This window comes from Eleutherodactylus coqui, chromosome 9 (assembly GCF_035609145.1).
Source record: "Eleutherodactylus coqui strain aEleCoq1 chromosome 9, aEleCoq1.hap1, whole genome shotgun sequence".
NCBI lineage: Eukaryota > Metazoa > Chordata > Amphibia > Anura > Eleutherodactylidae > Eleutherodactylus > Eleutherodactylus coqui.
In genome coordinates, this window is record NC_089845.1 from 87,470,440 (window position 1) to 87,487,406 (window position 16,967).

Consider the following 16,967-nt stretch of genomic DNA (forward strand, 5'->3'; position numbering starts at 1 on the left):
GGAAAAAATCAACAAAGTTTTTCAAGGCTATATGGCTTTTATGCTGGAAAGAGTAGAGATGGAAAGTAATTCAGCTTGGTTCGAGAATTCTGGTGAAATCACTGTATTTATGACACTTACATAGCTGAGTTTAACAGTTCTACTCTTTGCTATTTCCATTTCCATAAAAAATATTTTATTATTTCAGACACTGGCAAATGCAGTGCTAGTAGGCATAGAGTTAAAATGAAAAGTAAGTGAAACCTTTGGAAAAACCCAGATTTCTGCATCAATTACAAATAACAAGTGGTTTGATTGTTATCTAAGTCACGATTTTATAAACAAGCACAATCTAATTAAACTAGTAACACACAAAACAGTTGCACCCTTCACCTCTTTTATTGAACATACTGAGTAAACATCCACCATGTAGGGAGAACATGTAAGTGAACCTTGAATGAAATAACCTATAGAGTACCCTATTACTGCAATCAACTCCAACAGGCATTTCATGTAGCTGCATAACCAATGACAAGGAATTTTGGGCCATTCTTCGCTGGAAATGTGTTTCATTTGATCAGTATTTCTGAGATGTCTTTGTGCACGGTCATCTTCATGTCATGCCACCGCACCTCGATATGGTTAAAGTCAGGAATCTGACTTGGTCATTCCAAAACACAAATCTTTTTTTTAATCATTCTTTAGTTGATTAACTGTGTCCACCATGCTTCACAGATGGGATGAGGGTTTAGTGTTGGTGTTCTTTCGAAGGACAGTGGGGGCAACCAGGTCTTCGAAACTCTTATCTGGACCAATTAAGGATTTACCCTACATCGGTTATTCTGTCCTTTTTTAAATTGCCAATTAATCACACCATATCTCTGCTCTTTTGTGTCTATTTACAGTATGTGTTTCTTCAGATATACTAATGAAGTAGTCTCGAAAGCTTGTGCTATGTAACACCATATCTATTTGTTAGCCATTAAAAGTGTTCAGTGTTTTTCTAATATTGGATACATGAAGAGAGGTTTCTACTTTGTAAAGTCTTCTGTGAGTCTTTTGCTGTTACCCTTGGATTTTTTTCTTACCTCTTTCAGGATTGTCCATTGTACTCCATAGAAAGCAAAGCAACCGTTCAGAATTTTATCTAGTTGTTGATAATTTGTCTATCAATGGATTGATGTACACACAGACAGGTCTTTAGCAATGTTTTTCTAGCCTTTCCAGTCTCATGCATCTCTATAACATGCTTTCTGAGGTCTTCTGATTGTTGTTAAGCATAGTTCACACTAATTTATGAAGAAGAGATTTGTCAGTAAGCAGGAATTATGTGCCTTTATTTTATGGGCAAAGCACCTGAATAATCCACACTTCAAATCTTATCTTCTCAACTGAAATATCTTTTGCCAATTAGCTCTAGGAATAGTCATTAACACAGAGGTTCACTTACTTTTTGTCCTTGCACTATGAATATTTACCTAATATGCTCAATTAAAGGCATGAACGGTACAACTGTTTGTGAGGTATTAGTTTAGGCTCACTATGTATGCAATATTTCAGGCAAGTGGAAACAAATGTGTTATACTTTAGGTGTGCTATGTTATAAATAGTCCCATATACTATCATTCTGCCAGTGATTCTGCTGCTGGGAATCTAAAGTCAGGGAGGGATGGTTACTAGCCCAAAAACTGATTTAAACCAGTGTTCATGTTGAAAAATAGTGGGGAAAGGGGGGATGTTCGTGGTTCAAACTGGAGTCCAATCCACTTTTTTCACACGGTTGAGGAAATCATGCAAGATTTGTAAGTTGCAAAGCGCAAAAATACTAACCCCATTCTTTTCAATGGAGTCATATACATGAGCAATGCGGGAAAAAATCGTTGCATGCTCTATCTTTGCCATTCATCGGAACGCATCAGCCACTGTGTTTAACGGTGCAGGAAAAGACCGCATAAAAAATAATGAGAAACACTTGTGGATCCTCCAATGTGGCTCACAGAAGTGATGGGCGGCATTTTTGACATCCACAAGCGCGATATCGGGCTGAGTTTCATGGTCCAATATCGCGCTCGGCCGTGTGTAGGTAGCTTCAAGCAGATCTGAGACCTGTTTTTAGAGGAAATCCGCCATGTTTTTTTAATCCTAAACAACCCCCTTAAAGTAGAGATATAGTAGAGAATATGTTCTTCCTCCTAAGAATTACTACAAAATGTAACAGATTTTCAATTGTAATAATGTAAAAGACTACACTGGTGGATAGATATTGCTGTTATGTACTTGGTATGGGGCCCCTTACTGTTCTTCTGATTCTTTTTTAGAACGTCCAACTAATGTGTCCAGTGCTGAAAGTCACAGATGATCAGCAGTTCAGTCATACTGTATGGCTCCTTTTCTACATGAGTGGAAGAGTAACCCCTGCTATTGTGCAGGCCTGACAATAAGAATCAGTGCCCTAGAGATGGCTTCTTCTCACCAGCACTGGTTACATAAGGTGAATGTTCTGAAAGCTAATCCAAAAGAACAGCAGGGGACACTGTAAACAGTATAGAAAACAAATATCTTGACACAGGGGGATTTTTTTTTCAATTAATACATTAAAAAATTTATGGTTTGTATGATTTAACAGAATAAATTAATATTTAATCGTGGTAAACCCCTCTAGGGTGGCTTCATACCCAACATTTTTCAAAAAAGCACCAAGTTTTTAGTGATGTTTTTCTGGATAAAAACACTGCATCCAAATGTTAGCTGTACACCAATGGAAAATTGTGAAGTGTGTTACAAACAGTGATTTTATTTGCATTTTTTAACATGCTCTACATTCTTTGAGGTAGTGATGTTTTTGTGCAATTGCGGCAGGATGTAGACTGAATTTTTTTTTTTGCCTTTTTGCATAAGCTTCACTATAGGATGCGAAAAATGACAGAGAAAAACGCATGATAAAAATGTTTGAATTAAAAAAAATGAAATAATATCTCTAAAAATGCATATACCTGTAAAAAAAATTGCTGTTTTTTATATGCATTTTTTTGGATGAGTAAAAAAGGCATAATCAAAAGGTCTGTGTGATAGAAGCCTTAAGGTCAAATATAAATTTTTCAACCTGTATATGAATTTCAAATATAAGTTTTCAACCTGTGGTATATATACCCCAAATAGTACTATATGTGCCATATGTCTAGGCGGTTCTTACACTGGCTTCCTGCTGTCCAGCACAGAGGATGATCATAACCTTGGGAGGACTTTCAATACTTAGGTTAGGAGCACTGAGGAAAAACTCGATAAATTGTAACTAAGAAGTTCACTAAGTTGTAATAAAATAAACCATGCAATGTGCCAGCTCATTTAGAACAGGACAAGCACATTTTCAAAAGTACAACTACAGCAAGCCAAGAACAGTCCAGTTAAATTGATTGAAGGTGTCAAGTGAACCTCTGGATAAGGTCCATGGATGTTAGCATTTCTTAAATTGTTGGACAGAAGATACTTGCATTGAATGTCAGGAGAGAAATATTAATCTAGACATATCAAAATACAACTAGTGGAGGGATATCCTAAACCAACACATTGTACCTTACTAATCACAGAATATTCAAAACATACATCCATGAAAATATTGTAGGGGATGTAGAAGCAAAATATAGATATTATAATGTTATAGAAGTCCTAAGAACTCATAAGTAAGGTTCTTCACATTGCATGTATGCAAAACTGTAAAAAGAAAATTATGCCCCATACCTATTTTTTCCTCTGTATGTATATACAGTTGCATATATCTGCCCTAGCCTACCATCTTTGAAAAAAAATAAATAAATTAAAAAAAATAATAATTATATATATATGTGTGTATGTATGTGTATATATATATATATATATATATATATATATATATATATATATATATATATATATATATATATATATATATATATATATGTTTTTGTTTGTTTTTCAGCACTGCCTTACCTGTACCTAAACACTGTGAAAAAAAGTAAATTCTAACATAAAATCACTACTAGACCATGATACCAGGGATAAACTTACATAAAAACCCAGAAATAAGCACTCCTACAAATAGGTATGCACACGTAAAGGAAAATGAACTTACTCAGATATAATGTGTGCTGTAATCAGTGCAAGTGTTCAGCTGAGTATGAGTATAAAGTTCATTTCTCTGATGTGAATAGCAATGAGTGGTATACAATGGCTGTATAGAATCACTTCCCAATGTGTTTTAGAGGCTCAAGTCTGATTTTGTTTGACTTTATCGCCTGTTTGTGCCACCAAACAATGGCTACTCTAGGTGAGGCAGAAGAGAGCAGCTAAACACCACATCCCAGGTTTAGGGCTAATTCAGACGAGCGTATATCGGCAGGCGTTTTCATGGTCGGCCAATATACGCTTTCCCCTTACCGGCTCTCTGCCTCTCTCCTTTCCTCCAAGCGGTTTGCAATGGGAATGGGCAAGACAGGGGCGGAGCTAAGCTCCCGCTCTCTCCCCGCCTCTTGTCCATAGCCAGCAATGGGAGTAGGCAGGACATAGTGGAGCTTAGCTCCGCCCATCCCACCCCCTCCCATTGAAAACGCCGGAGTGGAGGAAAGAGGCAGAGAGCTGGGGAGGTGGAGGGAAAGGGGGAACTGCTTAGACGAAAGTGTATATCATCCGGCCATGAAAACACCCGCCGATATACACTTGTGTAAATAAGCCCTTAAAGGGGTTGTCCCGCGCCGAAACTGTTTTTTTTTTTTTCAATAGGCCCCCCGTTCGGCGCGAGACAAACCCGATGCATGTGTTAAAAAAAAAAAACGGATAGTACTTACCCGAATCCCCGCGCTCCGGCGACTTCTTACTTACCTTGCTAAGATGGCCGCCGGGATCTTCACCCACGATGGACCGCAGGTCTTCTCCCATGGTGCACTGTGGGCTCTGTGCGTTCCATTGCCGATTCCAGCCTCCTGATTGGCTGGAATCGGCACACGTGACGGGGCGGAGCTACGAGGAGCAGCTCTCCGGCACGAGCGGCCCCATTCAGAAGGGAGAAGACCGGACTGCGCAAGCGCGTTTAATCGGGCGATTAGACACTGAAATTAGACGGCTCCATGGAGACGAGGACGCTAGCAACGGAGCAGGTAAGTGAATAACTTCTGTATGGCTCATAATTAATGCACGATGTACATTACAAAGTGCATTAATATGGCCATACAGAAGTGTATAACCCCACTTGCTTTCGCGGGACAACCCCTTTAAAGTGTGAATACCTGTGAGCCCTAGGTGTTGCTAGCAAGAGTGGCTGGTGCAAAGACTGATCATGGACATGTCTTTGCTGGACAGGCTCTTTGTTTCCTTAATTAATATTTTACATAGCGGACACAAACAGAATGGTGATTGTAATTGGATGATGATGAGGATCAAAGTAAGATAATGGAGCAGATGGTGATAGAAAAAGGAACATAGTCTGATAAAACATAACTTTAACATCAGCTCTCTCTAAGTATTTTCAGAATCTATCCCTGACCCTAACATCAAACCCACTCATCTGAAACACTAACCCTGCGAAACAAATAAGAGAGCACTTAGGACCAAGAGAGAAGAATGAAAAATGAACTAGAAACAATCAGGAAAGATACAAAGTGGAAATAATAAAAAAAACTACAATGCTAGGAGCAAGGACTGGAAATAAATACCATAGTCACAGGAACAAACTATACTGATAGGAAAACAAGTCTATAAACAAGAAAATAGAAGCATACAAGGAATACTAGATTCAAACGCACATAGCTATGCTATCACCAGCAACGCAGTGCAGAAAGGAAGAAGCCAGTAAAAGAGCGGCTAGCTAATGAAGAATTTCTCCACAGACAATGCTGGCCTGTGTGGTTAGGTGGCCCACTAATGGATCAGCGTTGGCACAGTTGCATAACAACTGTTCTAACAACAAGCTTAGTAAGTAAGATATGACGGAGCAGCAGGAGAATTCCTGTTGATCGTAACATAACCAGAGGAAAATAAATGTCAATCTGCAAGAAAGCACAATCCTTCAGTTCATATTAAAGCCATGAAATCATATATACACACATTTAGGCACAGTTAAATAGGTACAAACTAATAAAGATATAAATATAGCTAAGAAGTTCTAAACTATGAAGATGGAAAGCAAGTCCATAAAAAAGGAATAGAAAAAAAAAGAGGAAAGTAGCAAGCGAGGATGCCTTCATACAGCTGTATTAGTCTAGTGGAACATATTTACATTTTATTGTAAAACGTCCAGTTTTCTGTGAAAAGATTTTGTCTTAGGTCTCATGTCCATGGGTGAGTTAGATTCCGCATTTGGGAGCCCGCATCGGAATCTGACCCTGCCCATGGCCAATGACCCTGCGCCCCTGTCTATTTTCTGTATTGCAGATAAGTGCAGAAGCGCCAGCCGGTGCGGCGGCGCACATGCGAAGTACACTTTTTTCAAACTCCTGCTTTGCCACAAAATCCGTGGCCAATCCGGCTTTCATTGACTTCATTGGAAGCCATCTGCATGGAATCCGCAGTAAACTGTAGCATGCTGCATTTTGTTTTCTGCATGCGAAATCCAGAAAACAAAGCGCATGTGTAAATTCAAGTGCGGACGTCCGTGGTTCTCTATGGGTGGCTTGAACTGCAGATCTTCCATATGGGTGCCACGCGCGGATTCCCCAATTCAAATCCGCCCGTGGACACGAGTCACCAAATGGGGCGGTTGTCGTACAAGTCATAGGATGAACAGATTAAAACTGCACGGTACAGGGTTCTATTAGTTTAATTAAGCTTGATCAGTTCTCCAGCTTTCTAATATACGTTTTGGTTCAATTTGAATAGAAATGGATAGAAACATTCCTTTTTAGATCCAGAGCCTGAAGAGCCTGAAGACCTGTACAGACATATTACTTCTCACAGATGCAGATTTGCTACAACTGAATCTATGCATCTTCTGTCATCTCTGTCAGCTAAACATGGCAGCAGCAGCACAAACCTCTCTCATTTGACCAGAAGAGGATGTGGAGTCAAATCTGAAGGACGTGGCTGTTGCAGTCATGTAGAAGAGAGAGTAGCAGCAGCCGCATCCTTCCCATATCCTCATCTTCAGATATGACTAGAGAAAGCTCTGGGATGGACTGAAGCATCATACCATTATTGTATGAAGTATCTGAGCCATCGTCACACTTCTTTTAGATCTTGTGACTATTAAAGTGGATTTCACAATGATTGCATATTTTGTGGATTTTTTTTTAAATTGTGCTACAAACTGAAGAAACCTTCCAGCTTCCACAATGCAGCAAGGTCTGGACAGACATGTCAATACCCAGAGAAAAAAAGGTTGGTGATAGGACCATCACCTAAAAGAAGCTCCTTGGGAGGCGCTTATACACTTGGCACGATTTGCAGACTAGTGTGTAGGGGGGTGTCCCAGCCCTCCCCAATGGCAGGTTTCAGGGAGAGGATTGGGCATGTTGGATTTTATTCCCATGGGAGATTTTTGACAAATGTTCTCCCGCTCCTGAGGAATTGCTATAAAGTTTCAATGTAGTCAAAATGTATCAGCCTAGAGCCTTGGTTCTTTAGCTTACAAATAATTACCTAGACTGGATACAAACTTTCAGCTGTGAATAAGGCCGGCTGCACACGGCCGTGACGGGCTCCACCGCGAAATTCCGCGGCGGAGCCTGTCACGGCGCCCCCCAGGAGACCCCAAACTTACCTGTGGATCCGGCGTCCTCGCACCCGCATGACGCTTCCCCGCCCACCTCCACCGCGTCATTTGACACGCCCACCGCATCACATGACGCGGCCGGCCGCGTCATATGATGCGGCGGCGGTGGGCGGGGAAGCGTTTTCACGCTATCTTCCGCTGTGCTACAACGGAAGATAGCGTGAACGGACGGCTTCCATTGACTGCAATGGAAGCCATCCACACGTACACCCGCGGCAAATAGAGCATGCCGCGGGTGAGGACGGGTGATTTCATGGTGCGGAATTCCGCGGTGGAATTCCACACCGTGAGCACTGTGCTATTAGGATCAATAGAATCCTATCCGCGAATTACGCAGCGGAAATCCGTTCGTGGGAAGAAGGCCTTAGTCTCGGTCTACACAAGTTTTCAGCCTCTGAATGCAAACGATAATTTCTCCATCTACTGATAGCAAACAGATTTTAAAATAGTTATGGAATACAAACATATGCAGTATATTAAAAAGTTGCCGAACTTCCCCTTACATCACAGTTAAGCCATAATCAAATAAGATTGGAAAACCCCTTTAGATCATCTAACATCTACCATACAATAGTATTCCCAGTGCAGTGACAGTGATTATATCTATGAGAAGCTAAAGGATAATTTGGTGCTTTTGGCGGGTTTCAGATAAGTGTATTGGGGCGTAGTTTTGCACCCATATAACTGCCAGAAATATATAAACTGGGGGCAGTTTATCAGATTTCTAATAAGTAGGAAAGGGTGGCTGTAAATATGATTCAGTGTAAAGGCAAAAACAGGCAACCGTTTTCAACTTTTCAACAGTGGGAAGATAGGTCCTGCACATACTATTAATGGGTGAGAATACCGCTAATGAAAACGAAACTATTGAAATCAGTGGTTTTGTTTGGTTCCGTTAAGCGGCCCGTAAGGCTTAAACAAATTGGCGTGATTTTGTCCTGTTATAACAGGACAAATTAAACCTTTTAATGGTTTTGTTTTCACTAGCGTAATTCTTGTGCGTAGCATTAAGGTGCCCAAGTTTTTCTATGTGTAAGAAAAAAATAGGGCAAAACCTGCTTTTTTTTAAACCACACAATAGCGCAAAATTCGAACTGTCAAAATCAAAAAGGATTTTGACTGATTCATGCACTAATACAGCCCGGAGCAGACTGTATGAAGCCCTTAGGTCCCGGAATTAGGCCTCTCTCACACGGGCTTATGTGCAGCGTATTATGCATGTCTTTTTAAATCGTGAGCACTCATGTACATGTGTACTTGCACGCTACAGCCTGCATGCGCCTAATCCCCATAGCCTATGTCAGGGTGTATGCACGAGTAATACGCTCCAGGATAGGACATGCCCATATTTATTTGCACGTGTATTTTGCGTGCATCATGTGAGCAGCACAATTAAAGCCTATGGGATACTGGTACTGCGTATTACTGTGCACGTAATACGCAGTGATAATACACTCATGTGAGAGAGGCCTTACAATGTTGTCCAGAACCTTGTGCCGACATTTTTTCAAAGATGTGAAATAAACTTCAGGATTTTATTTTATGTGGAATGCTGGACGTTATATTGATCTGTGGTCCAATGACTCAAATGAACAGTATTATAGGTCCCTATATCCAACACCCCCTCAGGCGTGGATTTGGGGGGTGATATGGATGTAAAAATGCATCCCTATTATGCTCATCTGGATGCATCCTATACCTCCATGACATGATGGGACTTAGAGATGTATGGATGTCGTTCTAAAATGCAGTAATTGTGGATTTAGAAAACTTCAGTTGAGTCGCTTCATAGTTCCGGAAATTGGTATTTGTGCTTATACAGATTTATGGTTTATTTCTTAAATAAATGGCCATATAGATAACATAAGGCAATGTCGAGGAACATTGAGCTTCTTGTCTCATTTGGATGCATTCACTCCCATCAAGATGATGAACAATTTCCTGAGAAATTCTACACTGCTTATTAATTTTAAAACTTAGAGAGCAACGTGTGCCTTCTCTCCAAGTAGTCTGCGCTCGATACAAAGCGACAAATCCTGCTTTACATGGAGAATAATTGGAATATTATGATCTTTATGCAGGAATGAAAAGCTTTTGTTTTATAAATGGTGAACACAACCTTCCTCTCACACTTACAGACTACTGAAATGTATTTGTTAGACTGGCCAATAAAGGAGATGAAATAATACCTCCACAGTGCCACCTATTGGATGGCAGCAATACCTAAAGTCAATGTTAGACTCTTTATACAAGCCTTGCAACAATGACCAGGAATTGAAAGCAAAGTCAGAGCCCATGCACATACAGCTGTTTTAGGGGGGTTGCCCTTCATCAGTCTGGATTGATTTTAGGTATTGCTGCCTTCCAATAGGTGGCACTGTGGAGGTATTATTTTATCTCTCTTATAAACTATAAAATTGCATCGTTTGTAGATTACTAAGAACTTATTTTCACATTACTATGTACTACATTCAAGCATTATTGGCCTGGTAAGTCTTCAGTGCAGTAAAGGAAGACAAGAAAATCTGGACCACATCCAACTCTCATTGGAAACTAGACCTGGAGGCCATAAACAGTGACTATTTTGAATGGAGGGGTGGTCTAAGCTGGTGACATCACTCATCATCACCTACATACCCACTCCATGTTGAAATTGAGTTCTAAGAGATTTGATATGGAGGAGCAGAGGAGAAGTGAGTAATTTTTTTTTACCCTTTAACCAGTTTATTATACCCTAAAGGTGGTGGTGTTTTTTGGCGGGTGGGGTGGAGTTTCATCTGCCTTATTTGCATATTACCCAGAGGAGCCAAAATGTCATTTTAAGTCTCCCCACTCACTCTTGGTGCTCTCCCTAAGGAGAAAATATAGCATTTCTGATTCTTAGACTGGCCATGCAAACGAGAGCTGTTAGTCAAATTCCTGCAGTTGCCTTCCTCATTGTTGAAATCCAACACGACGGATCGTCATTTCTCCAACAGCTAGTGCCGTGGAACAGTCAAGCTGCATTTATTCCCATGCACCCATATACATTTCATTGCTGAATGCTGTTGCTGAAGTAGGTCTTAGACAACATGTAATGTATGGCCAGCTTTACTGTTAGTGGAATTTCTGGCTTAAGCTCTACCCTCCTTTTACAGAAGTCTGATGCCTCATCTACTTGCACCGCTCACTAGAAGAAATTATTGTTCAGGGGCAAATGATATAGGCACTTGTAAGCCATGACTATCAGGACGGACTCACACGAGCATGTTTGCGCGTGTATGGGTGTGGCCAAAATCTGTGTTCACAATACGCAGAAGATAGAACCCATTTTAACGGGTTCGTTCTCATTGCTCGTTTGAAAAAAACACAAGATGCTCTATTTTTGTGCACATTTGCACAACAACAACATCCGTATCCATTGCATGTGTCCAATTCTTATGCCCATGTGTCATCATCCATTTCTTTCCTGCATGCAAAAAAACTGAAGGTGACATGATTTTTTTGTTCTAGAATTGCTAAGTATGATCAGTGTAAGGGTACGGGCAGACGAGCGTAGGCGTATTTACGTTCGCACGAGCGCAACGTATAATCGCCCGAGCGATCGTTTTTCACCAATCACGACCAGAGCTAGAAAGCGTATTTTCGTTTGTTCCTACTTTGCAAACGGTCTTTTCGGCGATCGAATATGCGTTGGCGCGTATTTCGGTCGCATATGTTCCGGTTTTTTTCGAATTGCCGTTTTTACGCGCCGTATAATCGCCCATGTGAACGAATACATTCGAAACCATTGCCTCAGATGGTCACGTATATACGTTTGGTCGCAAAAACGCGCCGTTTATGCGCTCGTCTGCCCGCACCCTCAAGTGGAGTGCACATGAATGTACTCTATGAGCGCTCGGTTCCTTTTTTCTCTTTTGTGCACCCATTGACTTGAATGGGTGACTGTTGTGTGACAAGTTTGTCCAAAATAGGGCATGCTACAATTATTTTCAGTCCATGTAAAAAGCACATGTCCTTATAGCCCAATTGATTGTAATGGTCAGTGTGCTGTCTGTGTGCAGTTAGTTACAAACATGGACAGCAAACTGATGTGAAAATTGCTCATATGAGTAACCCCTTAGCTGGTCTGGGTCTCATATATTCTCTGACAATATACTCTCTTGCACAGAGTAGGGCAGCACATATGGACTGTATGGCTCTTTATCAATTAACTAACTATTATGTGGTACATAGAACATCTAAACACAGAGCACGCAAATACAAGTGCAGCAGTATCCTCCAAACCACATGCACCTCTCCATAATCCCCTGGTTGATCACCTAACTCAGACATCTCAAAAAGTAAATCCATACTTAAAAAAAAGTTTGGATTGTACTTTATGCGTTATTTCTTCTTTTCACTTCTGCAGGTTACTTACACTGGATGCCTCTGATCCTCCTAGCTGTACAAATGAATAGTATTGTGTCATAAATACAAATACTATTTGGGATGAATATTCCAGTTACGTCACACCTGGAGCAAATAGCACAGTCCATTTCCTCCCCTATCCTGCAAAATCCAATCAGACAGCTTGCTGTAATCTGATTCCCTGTGTTCTTCTAGTGTGGGCTAATAGAACATTTTATTCTATATTAAGGAGGAATGAGTGACAGATCTGATACAAGAGTTCGAGGGTAAGTACTTCAAACTCCATATAATACATCATTTCTGTGAAAAGGTGCTGATTGAATGGTTAACTATATACAGGTGTCACTTGCAGCAGTTTATCAGCATGGTTATCAGTTAGTTTGATGCGATGCAAAATTTTATGCACCTAATGGTTAATATTGGCATATATTGTATTAGACCTACAGTATGTGACACATACAACACTTAGGTAAAGCTAATCAACAAAGTAGCAACTTACTGCAACTAATTGTCTTATCTACAATATCTTGTCTAGATCCAAAAATGTAGGTGAAAATGTCTTATAAATAACATGTATGGTGCAACACAAAGTAGCATTATCTCCTATCCATATTAATATACATTTGTAGCAATTAATTGGTTTGAATTGTTTGTTGAAGTGGAGCAATAAGCTGTCAGAGTAATGCGGTCTCTCTGTCTGTAGGCAGCAGAGGATAGAGATGTGAATACGGAGCTCAGAGGCATGTAACTTTATGGAATTCTGTATTTTCATGTAAAAAGCTGTGTAAATGATGCCAGAGCTTATAAAGAAAGCCTGTGAGATCTGCTTCACTCCACTCACACACAGTTGAGAACTTTTCTTGTAGAAGTTTGTATACAGGACGAGCTGTCAATCAGTCTATGTAGATGAGATAGTGCAGGACTCACAGGCTCAGTTTATGAGCAATAGCAGCATTTAAATAGCTTTTTACATGAAAATATTGATTCTAATAATTGAAAGCTATGTACACTCTGCCAAAAAAAAAAATCAAGCCCTTAGAAGTTGTTGTCTTGATGCAAAACTCGACATGCAGATATGCAAATCATTAGCGTTGTGGTGATTAGATGAACAGTCTTGCCACTTGAGGTCCTAAAAGGGCTTCCACTTTGGCCTATAAAAAAGTTATCAGAGGTTGTTTGTATGTAATGGACCTCTTTTTCCGCTTGTGTAGAGCTTGTTGACTACTAGATGCCCCTACAATGCAATCAAAGAGATTTCACCTAGTTGACAGAGTTTGAGTTGGGGTGCGTTATTGGAATGTGAGAAGCTGGTTGGTCATATTGACAAATTGCCACCACCTGGGCCGTTCTGACCAGACTGTGAGGAGGTATTGGGACCAGTGGATGTCTGAGGGCACACAAGGTGTCTGGGCTCAAGACACCCTCGACAGACTACCAGTAGAGAAGATCATCTGATCATCAAACAAGCAGCTCCAACTGTTTCCTTGTCTGCCATCCAGAGATAGGTGGCACCATTATTACCGGCCCCAGTAGTAATAGATGTAGTACAAGCAGCACTCAGGAATCTTCTTGATATAAAATCACAAACCTCAGATGTATCTTTATTAGGTCCACATAAAAGCAAGGTTTCGACCAACGTACGTGATCTTTGTCAAGCTCAGTTACATACACAGGCAATAAAGGCAGAATACACAGGCAATAAATAGTAACACATATCCAATCAATGTTGTAGAAAGAGAAAACACCCCCACATACCAAATCCATGATAGGCCATCCAGGAGGGACCCCAGGTGTATGGAACACGTTGCCCATTACCTGCTCCTGTGTCTGTCAAAACCATTTCCAGGCGCTTGGCTGAAAGACATTTGGTCTCATGGTACCTATCATGTGTACCGCCTCTAACACTCATGAACCATGTAACTGGACTGCTACAGAGTGGATTTTTGTTGTCTTCAGTGAATAATCTAGGTTTATTTTGGACACTAATGATGTTTGTGTCTGGAGACCTCGGGGTGAGCACCTCAATCCTGTCTTTGCTGTGGAGTGGCACACTGCCCCCTGATGGTGTGATGATCTGGGGGGCATCGCATATGACAGTCGGTCACCCCTAGTAGTGATGTGAGGGACAATGACAGCTTAGAGATATGTTCAGGGCATCCTGCAGCCACATGTGTTCCTCTCATGGTGGCTTCCAGCAGGATAATGCTCGGCCGCACATACATGGGGGTCACAGGAATGTTTCCACCATATTGTCACACTTCCGTAGCCTGCCCAGTCACCTAATTTAATGGCCAATAGAAAATGTATGGGGCCATCTGGGAAGCCACCTTTGATAGCCTACAAGATTGATTGATCCAGAGCAGAGGTGCACAACTCCTGTCCTCAAGGGCTGATCTAGAGGCTTAGTTACAGCAAATGTGGAGTGATATGTCACAGGATACTATAGGGAACCTGTATGCCTCCATGCTGCCTGTATCACATGCAAGCTAGAGGTGGTACTAGAGACCCCCGTCAAGTGTTCAGTTTTCCGCAATAAATTATCTTTTCGCTCTGATATTGTAATCACTTACTTATATCAACGTTACAATCCCACAGAGAAAGTTTAATTTCATTCTGACAACTCCTTCTAGGTGCTTGATTTTCTTTGACAATGAGTGTATCTATCTTGAAGATTAGTGTCACACATGTTACATAGCGCAGCCTAGAAGACCTGAGAGATGTGCTTCAATACACTCTATTTCTTCATGGTTACTATTCACAGTCATTTCATGTAATAGAAACTATACACGAGTAATAACTTACATTTAATAGTTTGTTTCAAACTATACACTCTTCCCATTAATATGCTTTAATGCAGATTGTTCCATAAACACATACATGCATAGAGTAAAATACATGCAGTAAAAGTTGTGACCAACAAAGTCCAAGCCAAGACTTAGAGTTCAGAATGAATTCAATGTTAATGTTCAGTAATAGAGAACTCTGAATCCAATGATAGCAACTAGAGATGAGCGAGCACCAAAATGCTCGGATGCTCGTTACTCGGGACGAAATTTTCGCGATGCTCGAGGGTTCGTTTCGAGTAACGAACCCCATTGAAGTCAATGGGCGACTCGAGCATTTTTGTATATCGCCGATGCTCGCTAAGGTTTCCATTTGTGAAAATCTGGGCAATTCAAGAAAGTGATGGGAACGACACAGCAACGGATAGGGCAGGCGAGGGGCTACATGTTGGGCTGCATCTCAAGTTCCCAGGTCCCACTATTAAGCCACAATAGCGGCAAGAGTGCCCCCCCCCCCAACAACTTATACTTCTGAAAAGCCCTCATTAGCAATGCATACCTTAGCTAAGCACCACACTACCTCCAACAAAGCACAATCACTGCCTGCATGACACTCCGCTGCCACTTCTCCTGAACCCCCCACCCCGCACGACGCAGTGTCCACAGCGCACACCAAAGTTTCCCTGCGCAGCCTTCAGCTGCACTCATGCCACACCACCCTCATGTCTATTTATAAGTGCGTCTGCCATGAGGAGGAACCGCAGGCACACACTGCAGAGGGTTGGCACGGCTAGGCAGCGACCCTCTTTAAAAGGGGCGGGGCGATAGCCCACAATGCTGTACAGAAGCAATGAGAAATATAATCCTGTGCCACCGCCATCAGGAGCTGCACACGTGGGCATAGCAATGGGGAACCTATGTGCCACACACTATTCATTCTGTCAAGGTGTCTGCATGCCCCAGTCAGTCCGCGTTTTTTTATAAATAGTCACAGGCAGGTACAACTCCGCAATGGGAATTCCGTGTGCACCCACAGCATGGGTGGCTCCCTGGAACCCACCGGCTGTAAATAAATGTATCCCATTGCATTGCCCATCACAGCTGAGGTAATGTCATGTTTAATGCAGGTGGGCTTCGGCCCACACTGCATGCCCCAGTCAGACTGGGGTTCTTTAGAAGTGGACACATGCAGTTACAACTCCGTGTGGACCGACAGCATGGGTGGCTCCCTGGAGCCCACCAGCTGTACATAAATGTATCCCATTGCAGTGCCCATCACAGCTGAGGTAATGTCATGTTTAATGCAAGTGGGCTTCGGCCCACACTGCATGCCCCAGTCAGACTGGGGTTCTTTAGAAGTGGACACATGCAGTTACAACTCCCTGTGGACCCACAGCATGGGTGGCTCCCTGGAACTCATTGGCAGTACATAAATATATCCCATTGCAGTGCCCAGCACAGCTGAGGTAATGTCATGTTTAATGCAGGTGGGCAAAAAATTAATTGGATTACACTGTAGGCGAGGGCCCCAAAAAATTGGTGTACCAACAGTACTAATGTACGTCAGAAAAATTGCCCATGCCCAACCAAGAGGGCAGGTGAAACCCATTAATCGCTTTGGTTAATGTGGCTTAATTTGTAACTAGGCCTGGAGGCAGCCCAGTTAAAATAAAAATTGGTTCAGGTGCAAGTTTCAACGCTTTAATGAGCATTGAAACGTATAAAAATTGTTTACAAAAATTATATGACTGAGCCTTGTGGGCCTAAGAAAAATCACCCGTTCGGCGTGATTACGTCAGGTTTCAGGAGGAGGAGCAGGAGGAGGAGGATGAATATTATACACAGATTGATGAAGCTAAAAGGTCCACGTTTTTGATGGTGATAGAGAACAATGCTTCCATCCGTGGGTGCAGCCTACGTATTGTTTGCGCTAGTGACGGCTGGACTGTGCGCTGAGAGACATTGGCGGATGGGGCCGAGCACAGCGGAGGTGAGGGTGTGGGTGCAGGCCAGGAGACGGTAGTGCCTGTGTCCTGAGAGGGGGGTTGGATCTCAATGGCAGGTTGGGGCACAGGGGG

At 41.8% G+C, this 16,967-nt stretch overlaps 1 protein-coding gene across 2 annotated transcripts in view; it reads left to right on the forward strand.

The window, feature by feature from the left end:
- Positions 1–12,344: 12,344 nt before the first annotated feature.
- The window catches only part of AQP4 (aquaporin 4), a 31,994-nt gene continuing 27,371 nt past the window's right edge, over positions 12,345–16,967 (forward strand). Inside the window, exon 1 of one of the 2 annotated variants that reach the window (XM_066578975.1) lies at positions 12,345–12,372. The gene's annotated coding sequence lies outside the window, so the exon portion shown is untranslated. The remainder of the gene's footprint in view (positions 12,373–16,967) is intronic. The other variant, XM_066578974.1, reaches the window with a different exon arrangement.